At 36.2% G+C, this 22,246-nt stretch overlaps 1 long non-coding RNA gene across 2 annotated transcripts in view; it reads left to right on the top strand.

The window, feature by feature from the left end:
- The window catches only part of LOC145687703 (uncharacterized), a 123,134-nt gene extending 101,557 nt beyond the window's left edge, over positions 1 to 21,577 (top strand). The window contains exons 5-6 of one of the 2 annotated variants that reach the window (XR_014131717.1): positions 8,228 to 8,297; positions 20,394 to 21,577. This is a non-coding gene — a long non-coding RNA (uncharacterized LOC145687703). Of the gene's footprint in view, positions 1 to 8,227; positions 8,317 to 20,393 lie in introns of both variants that reach the window. The other variant, XR_014131718.1, reaches the window with a different exon arrangement.
- Positions 21,578 to 22,246: the final 669 nt, after the last annotated feature.

The raw sequence follows: 22,246 nt of genomic DNA, 5'->3' as shown, positions 1-22,246 counted from the left end.
TAATCATCCTCTCCTTTAGCCTAATGGACATAATCGTGGAACGTTAAACTAAAATATTTTAAAAGAATTTCAAGGCATATGACATATATCTTCCCGAAAAAGTTTAAATTTATTTTTTCTCTGAAAATAATAATAATAATAATAATAATAATAATAATAATAATAATAATAATAATAATAATAATAATAATAATAATAATAATAAAGTAGATAGAGGGAAATAGGAAAGAAAGAAGTATCTCATTTCTATACAATCTCTTCTACTTTCTGTGAAGCTTTGTTCATGCCATGCATCAAATAACATTATTTTTAAGACTTTAATTTAATTTATTAATTTTCGACGTACAGGCTTATAACTCTGATATATTAATAAAATCACATTTCAGATGTTCACTTATATATATATATATATATATATATATATATATATATATATTAATATATATATATATATATATATATATATATATATATATATATAAATGGATTAACATCTAATAGCGTTTATTTTGATATTAATGAAAACGATACCCTGTGTGGATTTCACGCATTCACACTGCAGGAAATGAAACAGTACTTAAACATTTTTTGAAACATAATTAATGGAGAAAATGGGTAAAACAACACTCAATTATTTGTATGTGTTTACCCAAAAAGGATAGATAATTCTTGAAACAGCTTTCCAGCAGAATTTATATGAAAAACACTTTTTGTCGAACAGTTTGAAAATTAAAAAAAAAAAAAAAACAGTTATGATAACTTGATCACTTAAAAAGAAAAAAAAACTCTCATAAGAATTGTTTCCCGTAAAAATGTAGCGACCATGCTTATCATGCAATTGAGTAAGTACGTACTCAATCTTCCTTTATTGAAAAAGACAATAGAAAACGTCAAAGGGAATAGGTGTATATTTTATCGTGATGATACATTCTCTCCATCACACCTTTTCGTTATCAGTTTCTGCCGAACAACACAAATATTAAAATTATTATCTGTGCATTAATTATATATTATATTAAAGTACTAATAAGATTTTTAAAAAAATATATTAATATACTAAACTGCATATATCTTTACTTTATCAGCATTAACAATAAGGTGCTGCAATGAATGGACTCTATTTATCCCTGGTTGCACTATCTTTCATAAACTACGATGACTCAGCAGTAAACCCCATATCTGTGGTGCGTGGGACCGCGTGTCTCACCATTTTTAATATTTATTTATTATTTACTAGTATCAATTACCCGCTTCGCTGGGTTAAATTACGAAAAAAATAGTAATATGTTTCGTTATAGTACTCGCGCCGAGTCGTGAAGCTTGACCTATATCTACCGATTTCACCACCCAATAGAACGCGAGGGTGTGTTCCGATCGTCAACCCCCACCCATCAAATTTTGTCAGTGTCTTCTCTCGCGCTACACAGAAAACATCTCCCGGGAGTACAGTATTGTCGGATTGGCGTCAAGTTCTTTTTTGTTGCTTTATGTTTTCGTTGTTACTATTTGTGCTATTGTTTCCATTTTAGAATAGTTGTTACAGTAGTTATTGTTGTGCAGTGTTATTATTGCTAATTTTTATTTATTTATTTTTTTAAATATATACTCGTTTACTATGTCTTCAAAGTTTGGCAACATTGTTGGTGAATTTCAGCTGTTTGACGTTTCCCCAAGTGTGCGCTCGGGAAGCGGCTCCACGAACTGTACCGAAGTTTTCCGATGTGTTGGAGCTCAAGCAAAATATTTCTAAGATTGGTTTAGAGCCCAAGCTTCACGACTCGGCGCGAGTACTATAGTCAGTCACTTTTTACTGTTACTAAAACGCTCCTTGATATTGGTCATTTTCGATGATTTTTATATATTCCCTCTCCTCCCCATGTTGTGGGCCACGGCATCGGAACTATCATTGTTCATCTCAGCGATCCCCAAAAGTATGAATTCGACTCCTAGTGTTGCCACGAGACGAGACATTTCTCGTGTCTCGTCTCGTCTCGTCTCGCAAACGAGACGAGACACGAGACGGGACAGAACCCTTTTAGACGAGACACGAGACGAGACAGACTACTTGTCCCGTCTCGAAAACGAGACGAGACACAAGACGAGACGGGACGTCTCGTGAAATGTCTCGTCTCGTCTCGTGTCTCGTAAATGAAAACGCTGGCGGGAATGGCCAAGATTGAAATTGCCAGTGGTCATATAGATTGCAAAAGGAAAATCCCCTTTGTGAGAAAACATGTTGGAAAGCCTTCATAGAAAAGTGTCCTCTGTCTATTCAATGAAACAATCGTGATACATGAACTTCCAGGAATATCATCCTTAATGTCTTGTCCCCAATTCCCCTTGCTGTAAACTGAGGAATTCTCATTTTTCTATTTCTGGCAGGAATGATGACAAACAAAATCAAAGAAAGGGAAGATTTTTACAAGGTCAAGAAACCGAACTACCACCACCATCTATTCAATTTGAAAACTGGGTAAGGTCTACACTCATTACAGGCTGTAGTTGAGAGTTCTTGCTGAGATGGCGGAAGAGAACAGAACAGACTACACTTGTCTTTATTCTCTGGTGGCGGTATTCTTTTTGCTATATGAACCGAAAACTGCAATTGAAGTATGTCATCTTGCACCTAAAATTTTGTCTTCTCTCTCTCTCTCTCTCTCTTTCTCTCTCTCTCTCTCTCTCTCTCTCACACACACACACACACACAAACACACACATACACATAAAAACATACTTTTACCATTTTACCAATCGCTCGCTTATTATACAGCAATCATGTTATAAAATTCACCTCTTCGTTTGGAAGGCGGGCGAAGGACAAAGAAAGCAAAGATATTATCGACGAACTCTTAAAATTGTTTCCTTTCAGCAAATTTATGATACTAATAATAACACTTTAGGTGAGGAGGTTTTACAGGGGGACCTTCGTTTTGTTACGAGGAAATGTTTGATCTGACCAGAGTGCGAAATTGCACTCTGCTTCCATGTTGAGAGGAGAGGAATACTTCCCTTTCATAGTGAATAATATTCATTAGGACCTGAATTATCTTCAGAAATTGTTTCTTACAGGCATATAAAAACCTCTCGAACTTGTTAAGTTTAAAGAATATTTGGTATAATATTCATGGAACTCCGTTGAAAGCAGAAAATATAATGAGAATGATCAAAATTCGAACATTGGAGATCATAATTAACAGAAAAGAAATAGGATCCCCATAATTTTAAACCTGCTATAAAATGTATATCCTATATTTTTACTAATTCCTTACTCCCATGAAAGTATCCTGGGTAGGATATTCTCTCCAATTTTTTCAGACTGAAATACTTTTATCCCGTACGATCCCCCCCCCCCTGACACAATACAAAAAAACAAATGTTGTTAAAATCCATACACATGACCCTTCCGGACTCAACCCGGGACCTTCAAGCCATGGTCTATCGCCGCAGACCGCTCGGCTTGGTATGAAGATGTACGTTGTATGATTGCGAATAGATCACGACAATGTAAGAAACTTTAATCCAAAATTGATACCCAAAAATCAACTTTTTTTTTTTAGCCACTAGCTAATCTGGGTGTACTGTCATGAGTTTGTTACACAAACGGGGTAACCACCACATAGTAGCACACACCCTGAGGTTATGGGAACAGATTTGAACCATGGAGGTGAAGACTGGCCCCAAGCATTATTTCGTCCGATATGTCGTTCAGCTCCCATTACTATGGCATTTTAAGTAGAGCTTACTGTGCAGTAACATATAAAATTTCAATCAAATACTTTCCATTACTCAATAAAATTATTTGGTTCCGAGCTTTTTTTAAAAAAAAAAATAATTGCAACAAATCTAAACATGCTAAAATGGAAAGTAGGTTTTGGATTGTTATGGGTTAACACTGTGAAACTTAAAGGCTGGAATATATTAAATCAAAGTGTACACACATATCTATCTCTCTATTTATCTATATATCTTTTCCATCTCTCTCTCTCTCTCTCTATATATATATATATATATATATATATATATATATATATATATATATATATATATATATATATATATATATAGAGAGAGAGAGAGAGAGAGAGACTATAAAGCAAGTGGGCTGATAGTATACGATAGTGTCGGGGATGGTGACACCTTTACATCGAACTTTCCTTTGACATTAGTGTCTTCATCTTCGACGTACCTATGAGCAATTTGCTGTATATTCGTGTATTGAAACTGGTGAAACAAATTTCAATGTTTCAGAATGTAAAAAAAAAAAAAAATAAATAAAAAAAATAAAAAAATAAATAAATAAAAAAGCCCGGGTCGAGAAGCCTCAGACAAATAACAGCAGAGATATATTACCTTGTAAACTATTTGTCCTTGCCTTGTGAGCTTATTTGAATTTCTTTTTAAGACCTTTAGGCAACTTTGGCCGAATGCATGATGATAGGAAAATTGGTGGAATGAAGAGTTGATTTTAGTTTAGCGTCCCTTTCAGCAGCGAGGCTATATGAGACGTGGACCTATTGATTAACGTGGAATCCGAACCACATGAGCTCCCGCCGGGAATCGAACCCGGGTCTCTCACGTACGCTAACCGCTTAGCCAGGGAGGAGCTCTGGTGGAATGAAGAAAGTGGTAGGATACTAGACAACTTCGAGAAAACACACACATTCGAAAAATGAAATAAAATGAAATGAAATCTTTGAGTTTTGCGTCCCACGGTTATGCCGGTTAGGCTAAAGGAGACAGTGATGATGAGTAATGAATGAAATGGTGGAATGAAGAAAGTGGGAGGAAACGGGAGAACCCCGAGAAAACCCACGCACACGGTGTTTGTCCACCACAAAGTTCACTTGGTGGGGCTGGGATCGAACCCGAGACCCCAAGCACCAGAGGTGAACGCTCTACCACTGAGCCACCGCGGTCCCCACACACATTCAATGTTTGTCCATCACAAAGCTCACATGGCACTAACCGAGATCGAACCGACTACCACATACACTAGAGGCTTCACGGTGTAGCTACCGTGACATTTCTTGTCTTGTGTGTTCTGGGTAATACTTGTAACTTAGTTGTATCTTGATTAGCATGGTGCAGCCTGCTACATTTTACTTTCGTTCCCATGGTATGCTGCTATATTTTTTACGAGACAAGACGAGACAAAACGAGACAAACGAGACGAGACGAGACGGGACGAGACAGAACCTCTCGAGACGAGACACGAGACGGGACGAGCACAATTTTTCGAGACGAGACACGAGACGAGACATGCTTTGCACGAGACGAGACGAGACAGCCCTATATCTCGTCTCGTCTCGTCTCGTGGCAACACTATCGACTCCCCACCCACAATTTTTGCGCTTCTCAATTTGGATTTAAATGGCATCAGAAGTGTCACTGTTCACCTCAGCGAGCTCAAAAACTATAGATTCGACACTAATATCGGTCATTTTCGATCATTTGTAAATGTCTTTCCCCTCCTTTAAGTTATATCGTCAAAGCGATATGATAAAAATCATCGCATGTTCTAACTTAATCTAGGTTGAAAATTTGACCGAGATCGGTGCGGTTCAAGAGTTATTAAGTTGTATTATTTTTATATAGCGCCCCCTAATCCCCTAAGTTCTATCGTCAATGTGAATACATAAATACCATCCCAGGCCCGAACCTCATCTATGTTGAAAATTTCATCGAGATCGGTCTGTTGGTTCAAGAGTTACTAAGTTTTATTTATTTTTATATATTTGTCCTCTCCCCTAAGGCCTGCCGTCAGTGCTATGATAAAATCACCCCACATCCGTACTTAATCCATATTGAAAATTTGATTAGATCGGTCCTGTGGTTAAAGCGTGATGAAGACGGTCACTTTTATTTTTATTATTTTTACATATATTTCCCCCTGCCTCCCCCCTAGGTTCCACCGTAAAAGTGAAATAACGAAAACATCCCAGCCCCGAACCTTATCTATGTTGAAAGTTTGATCAAGATAGGTCTGGTGGCTCAAGAGCTATTAAGTTTCATTTATTGTTATAGGTTTTTCCCTCCCCTTCCCCCGGCGGGAGCTCATGTGGTTCGGATTCCACGTTAATCAGTAGGTCCACGTCTCATATAGCCTCGCTGCTGAAAGGGACGCTAAACTAAAATCAACTCAACTCAACTCCCTCCCCTTCCCCTCTTCTAAATTCTACCGTTAAAGTGATATGATAAAAACCACCTCAGGTTCGAACCTCATGTATGTTGATTTTTTTTTAGATCGGTCGGGTGGTTTAAGCGTAATGAAGTCACAATTAAACTCACTTTTATTTTTACGTTTGGACATATATCTCCCCCTCCCCCACCCTTTGTTGCACTCTAAATGTGAAATGAAGAAAACATTCCAGGCTCGAACCTTATCTTTGTGAAAGTTTGATCGAGATCGGTCGGGTGGTTCAAGAGTTATTAAGTTTTATTTATTTTCATGTATTTCCCGTCCTCTTCTCCCCCACCCTAAGATCCACTGTCAAAATGAAATGATAAAAAAATTCCCAGGTTTGAACTTCATATATGTTGAAAATTGATTGAGATCGATAGAGTGGTTCAAAAATAATTAATTCATGAACATAGTCACTTTTATTTTTATATTTATTGATTTTTGTTTATCTCCCCCTCCAACCCCTTCCCTACGTTGCTGCGTCAAAGTTAAATGATAAAAGTCATCCTAGTCCTGAACCTCATCTACATTGAAAATTTGATCAAGATCGGTCCGGTGGTTCAAGAGTTATTAAGTTCTATTTATTTTTATCTATATCCCCCCACCCCTTAAGTTGTACCGTCAAAGTAAATAGCTAAAAACACTCCCAGACCAGAACCGAATACTCGTTGAAAATTTGATCGAGATCGGTAGGGCAGTTCAAGAGATTAATAGTCAAAACATAGTCACTTTCAATTTTATAATATAGACTAGCCTGTGGCTAGCTGGGGGCTCCGCCCCTAGACCCCTGTGTTTGCTCGGCCTACGGCCTCGCACCTATTAGGTATGAGCCTTTGCATCAAGAGTGAATTTTGTGCATTTGCTCTTTAATTACATTTCCTGAATTTGGCACAGCTGCGGGCTTCGCCCCCCGACCCTCACGTTTACTCGACCTACGGCCTCACACCTCTTAAATCCGCAATTCTAATAATTTCAAGTTTCCCCCCCCCCCTATTTAAACTATCTAAAAGATAAGATTTTGTATCCCAAGAAAACGACCATTTAAATAGCATGGAAATTTCTTCATCCCCCTTTAGACCCCTAAAAAAAATTAAAATATTCACTTTTGGCAATTTTCCTGTAGGTTTGTCTTGGTAGGCTACAATCATGCCAAATTTCATCGTTCTAATCCTGCCGAAAGTGCCTAAACATTTTGGGGTGTAGAAGACGTCCCATATAAATAACATGGAAAGATTTTTCGGTTCCCCATAAAACCACTTTATGGAAATTTTTATTTCTGACGATTCACTTACGTAACGCTATCAAAAATGTACACACATACCGAATTTCTAGTTTTTATTTTAATTCTAAGTGCCTAAAACATGAGATTATAGATCCGAAAAAAGTCCCATTTAAATAACATGGAGAAATTTTTCATCCCCTCTTTAGACACCCTAAAAATTAAAAATATTCACTTTTAGCAATTTTCCTGTCGGTTAGTTCCGGAAAGCTACAATCATGTCAAATTTAGTCATTGTAGCCCTACAGGAAGTGCTCAATAATTTATGTCAGCTCATGTAGTTTTATATATAGTTAAGAAAGATTTATTTTTGTCTGTAATTCCATTATTTAAACGTTAATTTTTAAAATAATTGTTCAACCCCCCATCAAGGTGGAAAAATAACTGGTACATGGCTGGCCAGGTACCCAAAAATAAGTATAATAAAGAGCTATTCAAACAGTGCCGATAATGTGCAGAATGCCATAGCTTATGTTTAAAAGTCTGCCTTCGTACCCATTGGCTATATCTTGATACACTTCAGGACATTGTTTCACATGCACAAACAATTATCGAGTGTCGCTTGCAAATAATGTTCAAACACCGATTTTTATTTATTTATTTATTTATTATTTTTTTTTAGTGTATTGGAAGTGCAATCATGAGTTTTGTTAATGGCGTTTTAATAAGTTTAGTTAGTTGTTAATTGAGTCAATTTTAATTCATATTCTTTCTGATATAGAGAGATCATAATGTTCTGTTTAGTACAAAGTATTTATCTTTTTCAGTTTCATAATCACTCAGCACACAAAAGATGACTGTACAATGTTGGTGACTATACAATGATGCAAGTGGAAAGTATGTATTGAACTGTCAGGTAACAGAATTGATATTTAGACTTTAACTCAAACACTGAGTTCATTTCACAGAAATCAATGTATTTCAGCTGAGTATTTCGTCCTTGTTCATGAAACTTCGCGAGAGTTAAATGCGTATTAAGTCGAAAATTGCGAACTAATCAGTAGTTTAAGAAGTCGTAATGTTTGTATCAAAATATTGAGTTAAATAAGTTTCATGAATAGGAGGATGTCGTTAAACATAAACTATTATACAGTAGTATAAGGAAAGCAATAATTCATTGTAAAGTAACTTCAAATACATAACAGCAATAGGTAAGGAATACTCCGACAAGGCTTCTTGGACTTTTATGTTTTAGTATGGTAGTTAAATCATTGAAAATATTGTTGATTGTTGATTGGAGATAATGGATAATTGCTGATTGTTGATTGGAGATAATGGATAAGTGTAGATTGTTGATTGGAGATAATGGATAATTGGAGTTGCGAAAACTTTCGCAAAGGATGAGCTGTCGACAAGGGTTGCAGATATCGAGGATTTTGCAAGAGAATTTCGCAAAGAAGGCCAAATTTAGGAAGTTTGTTGCGTAGGTAAAAGAGGAATCGAGGAAATAAACACTGAAAGCTTGGAGTTTTACGTCCCGTGGTTATGTCGGGAAGGCTAAAAGAGGCATGCACCAGAGGCAAACGCTGTACCACTGAGCCACCATGGCACTCCATATTTAAGCATATATATGAGTTAAATATATGCTTGCTTTTTCATTACTTTCTATCCACATCTGCAGATGGTAAATTTTGATGTAAGTGCTAGCAAGAAAGTGCTTTAAAAGATTAAGAATATATGATATGACTAATTTGCTGATATTTTATACAGGGTTAAAATATAGAGCTTCTGGGAAGTGTTTATATTTTACATCACTAACATTTTTAAATAAATTTATTTTAGAAAAGATGTAACATTGGTGATCACTACAGCCTTGGAATTATATGCAAAATGCATGTTTATGTTATCATACAGAAACGTATGGAAAGTATTCTTTTCTTTCCGACGGACTTGTAAGCATTCGTTTCAGACGCATGTGTTAGCGCATATAAGTGCATATTCTGAGTGAATTTCGATGTGCATGCATATTTTTCAAACTTTGCAGAATACTGCATATTTCCGAGTATATCACAAGAAAGTAAATTATATTTCAAGTGAACTGAATCACTTTGTATACGCAGATGTATTAAAAAAAATAATAATAAAATAGCATTGAGTGTTGCTCACAATCCTAGATAAATTCAGTTTCGGTTGCTTTCGCATTTGATGTTTTTCACATGCACCAGTGACTTCTACTGATGTACAAAGGAACTTTTCGATCTACAAAACGTTTCTCACTGTTAAACGCAGAAGGTTTACGGAAGAAAACCTAAAGCCATATTGTCACATTAGAAGAACTAGTAGCCGCCATATATATATATATATAAAAAAAAAAACCCTACCATATTTTACCATGTGCACATAGTCTTGAAAGGGTCACAAAACATTTTTTCCATCTTGCAAGGAGTTGAACGATGCGTAACTTTCTGGGACGTCTGGCTTGCTACCTGCTATCCCCTCCCACTGACATAAAAGAAAAAGCAGTTTCGCCGCTTCCGAAACAACGGATTCTTTTGGACAGGGAGAAGTGCGCCAAAATACAAGCTTTTAATGAGGAGGTCCAGTGTTTGTCCACTAGAGTGCAGTGTGTGGAAAAACCTTTCTTGCCTTCAAGAAGTTGTAACATGTAAAGAGTAAATAGAAAGATCGGGTTGAAAGTTTTTTTTTTTTTTTTTTTTTATGACAGCTACAATATTCATTTAACGTGACAGTGTGGCTTAAGGAAGCCATTCATAGTTCATTGCAACAGAGGTCATTAAGTTATTGAAAAAAAAACTTAAATTTTATTTTCTTAGTATACATTTCAGTGCATATGTTAAAATTTTAATGCATATTCTTCATATTTTTCGTGCATATTTGTACGCATATCTCGAGGTTTGTTTGCGCATGGAAATCCGGGCTCTAGTGATCACAAATGGGGCATACTGCATGTAAGCAGAATCAAATTTAGATATCACTTTGCTACGGGAATATGAGCCGGACCAGTTCTCTTAAGTTTATTTGTATCTTCAATTTAACGTCCCAAGATTATGCTTTGGAGGCTGTAGGAGAGAAACGGTAAACACAAACAAATAATACTGGAATAATTGACAGAATGAAGGGAATGGGATGAAGCGGAATAACCTTGAGAAAGAAGATGGGTACCGTCTTTACCACTAGTTCACGTGGCATGGAATTCTACCAGAGACCTTTCACATTAGAATTGAGTCACCATTAAAAAAAGGGAAAAAAGGGAAATAGAAATTAAAATTATGTTCAAAATGCACCAGTTAAATAAAATGACAAATGAGTTTGAAGAGACGAGTCCGATGAGACTTCGAATTTTCGCAATTATCGTCGGTAATTACGATGAAGGCTTTTGAACTTTTTGGTAATGTCAAGAAGTTCGTTTAATGCTTCAACACATCAGATTAGCAAAATGAAAGGCAAGCCATTTAGTGAGAGAGCCAAATCTCTTGGATCTTGTTGCCAGCTGGATGTGTCTTACGTGCGAGCAGCTTGTGGCACCAGCTGTACCCCTCTGAAAGACAATTGGGATGCGGCTTAAATTTGTTCTCAGGTTCTATCTTCACGTTAGACAAATGCGCTTTGAACAGAAAAGTAATAAAAAAAGAGAGAGAGAGAGACGAGGGTTCTTGCTAGAAACGCTGCCAGAAGAGTGTCCACTTACGTTACGACAGTTTGTGTGGTCCGCGGCTAAATATAAAAGCCGATTAGACGTAAAGACATGATACACTGTCTCCACTTGGCAACTTCCGAGATGAGGGATGATTACACGCCATTCTGAGAGAAAGGGAGCACGATATCGCTCATGTATCATTTCATGTATGATGAAGCGACTTCATGTGTGTGCTTCATTAGTTACTACACATAAACAGGCTCTCTTAGTGTATCTCAGGAAAGATTTATTATTACAAGAGAGCGAAGACGATTAAATTTCATAACATCTTTGTCATCATTATTAAAGTTTCGTATTGCACCAGCAGCACAGAAGGAAAGATTAATATTTGATTATGATGATGTAACGTAGTTAGACAGGTAGAATTATAATGAATTCTTTTCTATGGCATCTAGTCAGCAGTGATAATATTTGGTTTTCAAGTTACAATTTAATTAACTGTTATTTAATAGTAAGTTTTAATTATATATGAGAGAAATTGGGTAGTTAATTGTTTTAGCTTGAGATGAGTCTTCCTATTATCGTATGTTATTACAAATAGCCTTAGGTGAAAGAGACATTACTTTTAGATTTCCAAACTTTCCTATGTATTAGTGTAGATGTCTTATAAAGCAGCTGTCCGTCCGTCTGTCGAGAGATGTTAGAGCAAATACGGTAAAAACACAGCGAGAAGCGTTTTATTTCTTTCTTTCTTTCATTTTTTAACCGATTCATCATCCCAAGAATAAGTTCTATGTTCTTATTGATCCTCTATTCAAATGATTCAAACGTCTTCCGTGGCGAAACAAGATTTCCGCATTTAAGTTCTGGTTTCAGCGTTGATCAGTATAGAGCAACAAATTACGAGGGCGAGTCAAAAGTTATCTACACTTTTGTCATAACTTTTCTTACATTGCGCACTTTGTCTTCTGTCCTCGCGTATTTTATTGTTATACTGTTGTGGTAATGCTGTGAAAGTGCGAACTTAATTCCTCCATATTTCTTCCTTCTGTTGCAGACATATCATGGCTGCTCCATTAGAAGTTTGCACCAAAGAGGAACAACGAGCAGTGATCCGATTCTTTTGGTCAGAGGGTGTCTAAGGGTCAGACATTCATCGCAGACTATCATCGCAATATGGGAGAAGTGCACTGTCACGTAAAACTGTGTTTTTGTGGCTCGAGAAGTGTAAAAGTGGTCGAACAAGTGTAACGCATGAAGATGGAGCAGGATGGCAATCAACTCCACTACAGATGACAACATTCAGCAAGCTCGAGAGATGATGCTGGTGAATAGATGAATCACTATCGATGAGGTAGCATCTGCTTTGAGTATCAGTCATTACTCTGCCCATTAAATCATCCACGACGAGCTCGGTTTTCATGAATTCTGTGCACGGTGGTACCAAGAAAGCTTACTGCAGAACACAAGCTCACTCGTGTTAGGGTCTGTGAACGCTTACTCACTCGCTTCAACAACGAAGATAGTGCATTTTTAAGCAGAATAGACACCGGCGATGAAACATGGGTTCATCACTATGAGCCAGAATCAAAGCGCCAGAGTATGCAGTGGAAACACCCCGGATCTCCGACGAAGAAAAAAAATTCAAGATTGAGCCATCCGCAGGAAAGGTTATGTTAACTGTGTTTTGCGACCCTCATAATGGCAGAGTTCATGGAAAAGGGAAAGACGATCAACAATGCGAGTTATAGCGAAATGTTGGAAAAGAACCTGAAGCCGGCAATTCGCAGGAAACGCCGAGGTTTGTTGTCGAAGAAAGTTTTGTTGTTGCATGACAATGCACTTCCACACACGGCTCATCACACTACTGAAACCATCAACATGCTGAAATTTGAGTTATTGGAACACGCTCCCTACAGCCCAGACCTAGCTCCATCTGACTTTCACTTGTTTGGGCCACTCAAGGATGCTTTGCGTGGTCACCGATTTGCCTCAGATTTAGACGTGCAAAATGCGGTTCAAAAGTAGCTTCACGACAACCGAAAACCTTTTATTTGGAAGGAATACGTAAGCTCGTTGACCGTTGGGCCAAGTGCGTTGATAAGGAGGGTGATTACGTAGAAAAATGATGCGCATAGTATAACCCTAGCTTCATGTAAATAAACTGTAGAATGAAAAGTGTAGATAATTTTTGACTTGGCCTCGTATAATGGATAGGAACAAGTTTTTTTTTTTTTTTTTTTTTTTAATGAATTCAGTGTCTCAAGAATATAATACGTTTTAACCTTTGTGTTTCTATGGAAACTGAAAGTGGGGAAAATGTACTAGCACTTCCGGTTTCAGTTTTGAGTTCCATACAGCAAAATTGATAAGTGAAAGTGAGAAATGGCATTCTGATTAGTGGGATCCAAAGATGAACTAATATCTCGACTTTTATCCCTCTACTCAAACCGGAAGTGGTAGAAATTAACTACCACTTCCAGTTTCAATAGTGATCTTCATAGAGCAAAATCAGTAAGTGAGAGAGGAATATGGCTCTTAATATGGATTTCGCAACCCAATGATATCATCACGACCGTTATCCCTTTACTCCAGCCAGAAGTGTTGGAAGTTTCATTACAGGGTGTTTCAAAATGAATATCGGGGTTTTTAGGCTTTGTAGTATTTATTTATAATTAACTTGCAATTATAAATAATACATCAAGTGAAAGAGCAACTCAAACACTTTTGTACGCACGTATGCGCTTGCACTGTTTCCTCTGTCTGCCGTTAGAAATCGCTAGTAGCAAACATGGCGACTTGTAAGCAGAAAGCTTTTTGTGTTTTATATTTTGTAAAGACTAAATCAGTAATTACAGTGTGACCGTCTGTGTGGAGAATTTTAAGGAGACGTTTACAACTACGTCCTTATTGTCTGCAGTTGCTGCAAGTTCTAAAGCCTACATATTGCTGTTTACGTGAACACTTAGCAAATGTTGCTGCATAACGATGACAATTTTCTGGATTGTATCGTCTTTAGCGATGAATCGACATTTCGTCTAAGTGGCGATGTGAACATTCATAATGTTTTAATCTGGAGGTTAGCAAATCCCCACGAGATGGTACAGTTCCAACGAGACTCCCCTAAATTAAGTGCGTTTTGTGCCATATCCAGGTAAAAAGTTTATGGGCCTTTCTCGCCTATCGACTCGATGTGTGCCGTGTGACGAATGGTGCTCACATTGAACACTTGTAGCAAAAACTGTTAGAGTTGTTCTTTCATTTGATGTACTTTGCACCAGATTTAAGAAATTTTAAAGCAAATCGCATGTATAGGCAGATTATTTTGGAACAGTTATGACTTTTGGCGCGAAGCTAGTCAGCGAGCCGGAACATAGGAGGGAAGTGATGAGTAGCGCACAGTAAAAGCGCTGTGGTCAGTATATGTGAGCTGTTAGCCAATTGTTTTCATGCTGTTGTAGAAACGTCATGTTGTAGGACTGGATTCAGAGGTAAGCATACGAATGCTCACAGCTATTCCGAAAAAAAAAAAAAAAATCTACCTATAACTTACAAACGTAATGATTTAGGAAACTCACACAACAACAACAACAACAAAAGTTGGCAATTTGTTTGCCAAACCTCAATGTAAATCAATTTACACCTATAAAGTAAAATTACTAATACGCAATGGTGTAAAATTACACTTTTATCAATAAAAATATGTTTTCTTATAAATTTACTGAAATTTAAAAAAAAGCAACTTTTGTGATCTAACATAAGGAAATGTATATCAACTTACAAAATGAAGTGTACATGATTTTACATTGATATTTCGTAATTTAAACTATAGACTTTTTTTCAGTGTAATTTAAACTTACAATAGCTAGACATATGAGGAAAACATTCTTGCACTAGTAAATGTTTAATATGACCATAATTATTGAAATATAAACTTCGGTACAAAGTAACCCCATAGTAAGATACTTTGCATAACATACAAAAAAGTATGTTCAACATACGAATTTAACGTTTCTGTGCAATGTTTTCCCTTCAGTATTTATACATTTCACTTCCTACACCAAACTGCATGCAGTCTACAAATATTGATATTAGAATGATTGTACCGGTATCAGTATTTAGTATTAATTATCGGTATTTGTAGAGAAAATTATGTATTTCCTGGTACCGGCACAGGAACCACATTCTGATAGTTTTGCATAAGTCCCACAAAAATGCCAACTCAAGAACAGAAAAAAAAAATGTCCATCAATATCATTCGACACGTAATCAATGGAATATTTACGTGGTTTGGGGCTTTCTGGCTGAAGCCCAACAGATTGTATGACTTATTTATTTATTTTTAAATCTAATGTTAGTCATTTTTACACATATAGGCTAAGCTGCAAGCCCTCCCAAATGTCTAATAGTTTCTTTTTTTTTTTTTTTTAAAAAAAAAAGCTTTTCCGAGTGATGCCCCTCTCAAACTATTTTTCTTAATCCGCCACTATTCGTAATTTATTTTCCAACAAGAAATCCTTTCCGGCATCTATCTAAATAGGAAATTTACCTAAAATTAGAAGGCAGCGGTAGTAATTTCCAATCTAAGGTACCAGCAATAGTTATTTCCTATCTAAGGGGTTACTTTGGCCCGGTGCAAAGTAACCCCGATTAGAGGCTGAAACCTCCCTTTCCCAGATTTATTTTATTTATTTATTTATTTATTTATTTATGTATTTATTTATTTAGTAATTTAGACCGTTTCACGCTTCAATTTTAACTATTGCTTAAAATTCCCATTATATACAGTAGTATTCTACGAAAATGACTTTGATGGAAATTCTTATTGGAGATATCTTTCAAAATGTTGTCGGCCTTTGCAGTGACTGTTTCCCATACCTCTACAACAAAACACCTCCGGGTAATTAAAACCGATGTTTACCGCCAAAATTATTGCTAAAATACAGTTAGATGTTCTATCTTATAATAGCAGTTGAAACTTTCTCTTTACAGTTCATGGTTTCACTGACAGACGACTGTGCAACTCTTTTCATATTTTGTGCAAAGGTACCCCTGATGTGCAATGTAACCCCGTCTTACGGTATTATTTATAATTGTACGTTAAACGTAATAAATACTGCAAAGCCCTAAAACGACGATATTCATTTTGAAACACCCTGTGCTAATCACATAAAAGAAAGCAAGAAAATGTCATAGATAATTAGAAACAGTTTTCTGATATGAATTCAGTATCGCAAAAATAATATATCCTACTCTTCCCCTTTATTCAACCAAAGTGGTAGAAATTAATTGGAACGAAAAGCGGTACATCTAGTATTTCTGGCTTCAGTATTGAATTCGCGTAGGATACCGTGATTTCACAATCTTACAGACCCTTTTATTTATTTATTTATTAGTGAAATTTCAGGCACTACTTTTGAGCTACTTACACAAGGAAATGCGTTTTTAAAAAAATACTTTCAGAAGAAAGTCCTCCAGGATCCTGCATTTACCTTGTGGTATGGAGGGGAAAAGCCTAGGAAAATTTCAACAAGGATGCTCAGTCGGGGAAATAGCATACAAAATACTAAAATAAGTAAATCATAGTTCCTAGTTAATATTACTGATTTTATAAGTACAGTTTAATGTGCAGCGTAACTTGCTTTTGACAGATTTATAAGTCTTTATATATATAACAACATACATTTTGTTACTGCGATTTAAACAGATGGAATTTTACGTCTGATGAGAAACCACCTTCTGTAAAGCAACAAATGCATGAACCAAGGTTACGTGTACGACATCTCAAATTCTGTAGATGTTCAGAAAACAGGCTTGGGCTCATAGTGAGTTAGAAGGCAGTGTGTTGTTAACAAAGATTGTGTAAGAATTCACCATGGAGAACGTAATTGCGACTGCTTTTTTTTCTTATACGACTTCAAACTGGGAAATTCTACACATCTAGTTCCATTAAAATGTCAATAGTGTTCTTGCAATTGCAGACGAGTTAGGCACACACTATACGACTGTTATTATTTTGGTCCGCGTAAGGTTAAAAATTTGACTCAAGTGTTTCACATAAATCCACATTAGCCAACAAGAGTAATCGTGTGGAGGTGAGCAGTTATTTGAATACACAGAATAACCAAGATTTCCTGCATCGGATTGCCACTTATGTCGAAACATTGATCTGTTTAGACAGTCGTAAAATTGTAAACGATCATGATAGTGGTTGTACCGTGATCAATTACTAGGACAGTTTGTAAAACCACTTCTCCATTTGCAAAATGTGTGGTGGTCTATGACGGGGTGGTCTCTGCGCCTACCCAGAACGTCCATTGCAAACTGTTCAGTCTCAGCTCCATAAAATGTACCGCAAACTTGTCCACAAGCAGTCAGTAGTCTTCAACAAGTGTGATGTTCTCATGTATCATGACATTGCATGTCCACATGTAGATAAAAGAAAAGTGCAGATTCTCCATGAACTACAGTATAAAACCCTCCCCCAGCGAACGTGTTTCCCTTACATCTCTCCCACCAACTACCATCTCTCCCGTCATCTCGATCACTTCTTGGAAGGAAAAACTTCCCTAATGACCGGGTGGAGCAACGTAGAGTTGAGGAATTCTTTGCATCGCAGACTCCAGAGTTCTTTCATCATGTAATATAATCGTCGTGTAAGCAATGACAGAAATGTGTGACTATAAATTACTTTCACTAACTATATATTAGTTCTGTTTTCCCCTTTTAAAAGTGAGGCATGTTTTTCGGACATTTCTATCACACCAACCCAGTAATTAAAAGCAACACGTTTTCTTCTAACGTATTAACATCATAAAACAAGAAATCATAAGTGACTAGTTATTGAAAATATATTACTTACCTTTATTTCATTTAGTTTGTGATATAAGTGTACATCACGTCAATCATGTCGAATTTTATGTGAACTAGGTACCATAGATATATTATACTTAATAATTTCTCATACTAAAGAACCGGTACTTCGTTTTCCGTAAAACCATATTAAAATGAAGTATATTCATATCAAAAGTAGATTATCAGTGTTCGAATGAGGATATCCGTTATGACATCCACTTGAAATCTAATAACGATTCTTGAACTTACGAACACAATAAATGCATTGTCTAAATCCATCTTAATACCCTTATTCATTGTTAGCTGAGTGGCTTGAAATCCTCTGAAGAACCCTGCAGGGTCTGAAAATACCTCCGATGGGCAGAATGTTAGGCTTTTCACCGTGGAGCATGTTGTTTCCCCAACCCTTGAGAACTGTTCCTTCTGGACAAGAAACAAAAATGAGTTCTTTGGACGTCAGTACTGTTACCTGGATAAAGCTGCAAGGAGGCTTACTGATTAGGATGCATGTTTAATGGCTCAACTGCAAATACCGTAATAGGTGAATCAATTTCCAGAGCCACGATAAGCAAGCGACCATTTTACGGTGCTCTGTCAAAACACAATCCCGTTGCCATAGTGACGTGGAGATGAGCTCTATTCCAGTTCATGTTCTGTGAGACTCATGCAAGAAAAAACAGAGGATTTACTGCTCCGTTTCTAAGTCCAAAGTGACATTCTACTAACATTAACTGAAAATTTTAATTCAATACAGTAAACGGTGAAATCAGAGCAGTGATCATATAAGCTTACCCACTTATTCATTATCTTTCTCTCCTTTCACACAAACACACACACACACACACACACACACACACACATATATATATATATATATATATATATATATATATATATATATATACAAAGAGAGAGAGAGAGTGTGTATATATAGAGATAAATTGGATTGCAAAATGAGATAGATCTATGATCACAATTTACCAAAGTTGACCCTTAATAATAACACAAGTCTTCGTGGCAGAACGTTTCTACACACCAAGTGAGTATTCTTTCACAGTGTGAAACCAAGACTTCCAAACTATGAATTTCAATACTCAAACTTGAAGTAGATCATTTATAAATACCGGTTGAATAGAGTAATAAGATCAAAGATAGAACATGTACCTCGGACGCTTAATGCAGAACAAACAGCCATTACTAGCTATCACTTACTGTTTCTGTTCTATATTGAAACAAAAAAAAATCGTTTACTACTTCCGGTTTGAATAGTGGGCTAAAGGAGCAAATGGATCCTATTCTTGGAACACTGAATCGATTACAATAAACCACATCTCGATTACACTTGCTGTTCCTCCTCTAAAGAAATCAATATTGAAACGGGAAGTAATAGCAAATTTAAACCACTTTTGGTTTTGATAGAGTACTGTCGGTACTCAGAGTATGTTTTATTGAGCATTGAGATGTTGAATAGTCACACACACACAAAATAAATAAATAAATAAATAAATAAATAAATAAAAACAGCTTCTCGCTGCCTGTTACTGTTTTCATTCTATGGCGATAAACGTTGAAATCACTATTGAAACCGGAAGTAACAATGAATTTGAACTACTTTCAGTTTTTGTAGAGTGTTCTGGATAGTCATGGTATGTTATATTGAGACGTTGAATCGTTTACAAAAATAAATAAATAAAAACTAAAAATTTAAAAAGAAAAACTGTTCTCCTTATCTGTTATCATTTTCATTCTATCTCCACAAACGTTGAAACCGGTATTGAAACCAGAAGTAATAGTAAAATTGAACCACTTCTGGTTTTGATACAGTGTCGTGGATAGTCATGATATATTGTCTTGGGACGCGAATCGTTTGCAAAGAGCCGCTTCTCGATATTTGTTATCGTTTCAGTTCAATGGCAATAAACGTTGAAACCGGAAATGGCTAATTTGATCCCCTCTCGTTTCAATACAGAGTTGGCAGAGATTGTGTAACGCATCCTTGAGAAGCTGAATCGATTGATATATATTTCTAAGCATTTTGCATGATACCTGTCGCCATATGTATGGACAGACAAAGTTATTCTACAAAACTTTCGATACTTATGCATAGTATAATTTGGAAGTCTTAAAAATGGGGCAATTTTGAATAATACGAGTTATACTCTAATCTTCTCCCCTTTTGTATTTGTTCTGTCTAGTATCATCGTTTTGGGTGCTTATGGATAACTACTTGACTGTATTTCACTTACTGTTGGAATTCATGTTGGACGCTGTACTGATTATTATCAATGTTGTCATATAATAATTGTGTTAGTTAGCGTTTTTCCCACGCCTTTTGGGGGAAAAAATATTTGTTTTTCAACTTACACACTAAATTTAATATTACTTAGTAATGATAATAATTATATTGCTCTAGTATGTGGACAATTGTAGTTCTGAGTTTAGATTGTATAGTAATGAAAGTAAATTCTTATTATTTACAGACAACACAGGGTAACTTTGGACACGGCCAGAAACAGAGTGATGCTACCTGGTACTCGAAATCACAAAATAATTCGTGCCTGAAAATTTAGAGAAAGCTGGAAAGAGAGTTAAAAATGTTACCATATGTTTAAGGACAGCTGCTGAAAAATATGGAATGATCAAAAGTACGTACATTACATTGTGGAATCAGTGGGCATCGTATGAATAAAGTTAACACATTCGGCAGTATTATCAGAAGATGAAAAGCAACTTCTAGTTAATAATTTAATAGTGTGCTCAAATTTAGGTTTCCATTTTGACTGTAATGATCTCGTATATATGGTGAGGTGACATCATATCTTGATCGTTCTAATTTATTTTATTAATTTATTTAAAAAAATACCCATAGCCTCATTGGAGTTAAAGGTTCTTTCAACGATATGCAGCAGTGATTGGTTTAAATATCTAGAAATATATGTGTATCGTGCAAGTCTTTCAACAGTCAGGACCGATTCTAGACATTTCTTAAGTGTAAGCAAACAATGTTTTGGTGCCCCCACTTAAATTATAATGGAATAGTAGAAAGTTGTAATGGACCAAATCTCTTCAAATAATTGTTACAATTTTAAATTTCTTCAATATCTGTAGTCTCCTTGTGAATATTAACGAAAAAAGGCGAAATTGTAACTAATTGACTGTGGATGAATATTGAACAAAGTTCCTGTTTTAATAACCAATAGCATTTTTTTTTTAAATAAACACAAGAAACAACTAAGATATATGCCTAAGATGTATTTCGACAAGTACAATTGAAACATAAAAGTCGACAAAAAAAATGTTACTCATGAGCTTCAAGTCTAACATTAACACAGTTTTGATTTTGACAGAATTACGTTCTTACGCTTCATTAAAAGCATATTCACATAGTATTTTCTAGTGATACGATTATGGTAATTAGTTTAATTTCTCGCTTTCAATTTGGCAAAATCTCTTATTATTACATCCGTGTCCATTTCGTTGAGTATATAATTTTCAATGGCCACCAAAGGTAGTCTATTTATGTTTTTGAGATATAGTTGATCTCAAATACACAACAAATGTGTGTCTTTGAACTTGTTTAATGCACAACAAATGACAAAAGTGTGTGCATTAATCGATATTTAATTTATCTTCGATCCAGAGGCGGAACTTCCTAGTAGTAGTGGTCCCCGTTGGCGCGAATGACTCATCCTCACTCTCTTTTATGACCGGGGTCAAAGGTCAATGACCTTGGCCCGGGGTCAATGACCTAGGGGTACCTAGGACCACCCCCTCTAAATTTTGGCAGGGGTACCATGGCCCACCCCTAAATTTTGGCAGGGGTACATAGGACCACCCCCCTTAAATTTTGGAAATTGCCAAATCTAAAAATTTGGTATGGTAGCCTAGGACCATAGTATGTATCTCTATTAATATTGGGTGTCTATGTCGTTCCCTTTCATGGGTAAAAAATTGCCAAAAATTCAAATTTCGGGGGTTTTTGATCTAATTTATCCCCTTTGATGATGTATTATTACCCTATATAGTTATATGGACGTATACAGGGGTCCATTCCCTTTCATAAGACATGGGTATATTAATGCACCCCTTGAAAAATTTGGGAGGGGTACCTTGGCCCACCCCTTAAATTTTGGAAATTGACCAATTTAAACATTGGGTATTATAGTACAGGACCCTAATATGTATTATGATAAATTTGGGCGGTCCACCTTGTTTCCTTCTAGGGGTACAAAATTGCCAAAAATATAAACGTAAGCAATACGTTGTACCACGTGTTTGGTTTTCGACCTAATTTATCTCCTTGGATGAGGTCCTATTACCTTATATGGTCATG

The sequence above is a fragment of the Thermobia domestica genome, chromosome 6 (genome assembly GCF_964235325.1).
Source record: "Thermobia domestica chromosome 6, izTheDome1.hap1.1, whole genome shotgun sequence".
Lineage (NCBI taxonomy): Eukaryota > Metazoa > Arthropoda > Insecta > Zygentoma > Lepismatidae > Thermobia > Thermobia domestica.
The sequence above is the reverse complement of the archived record's forward strand: the minus strand, read 5'-3'. Positions and strand labels throughout refer to the sequence as shown.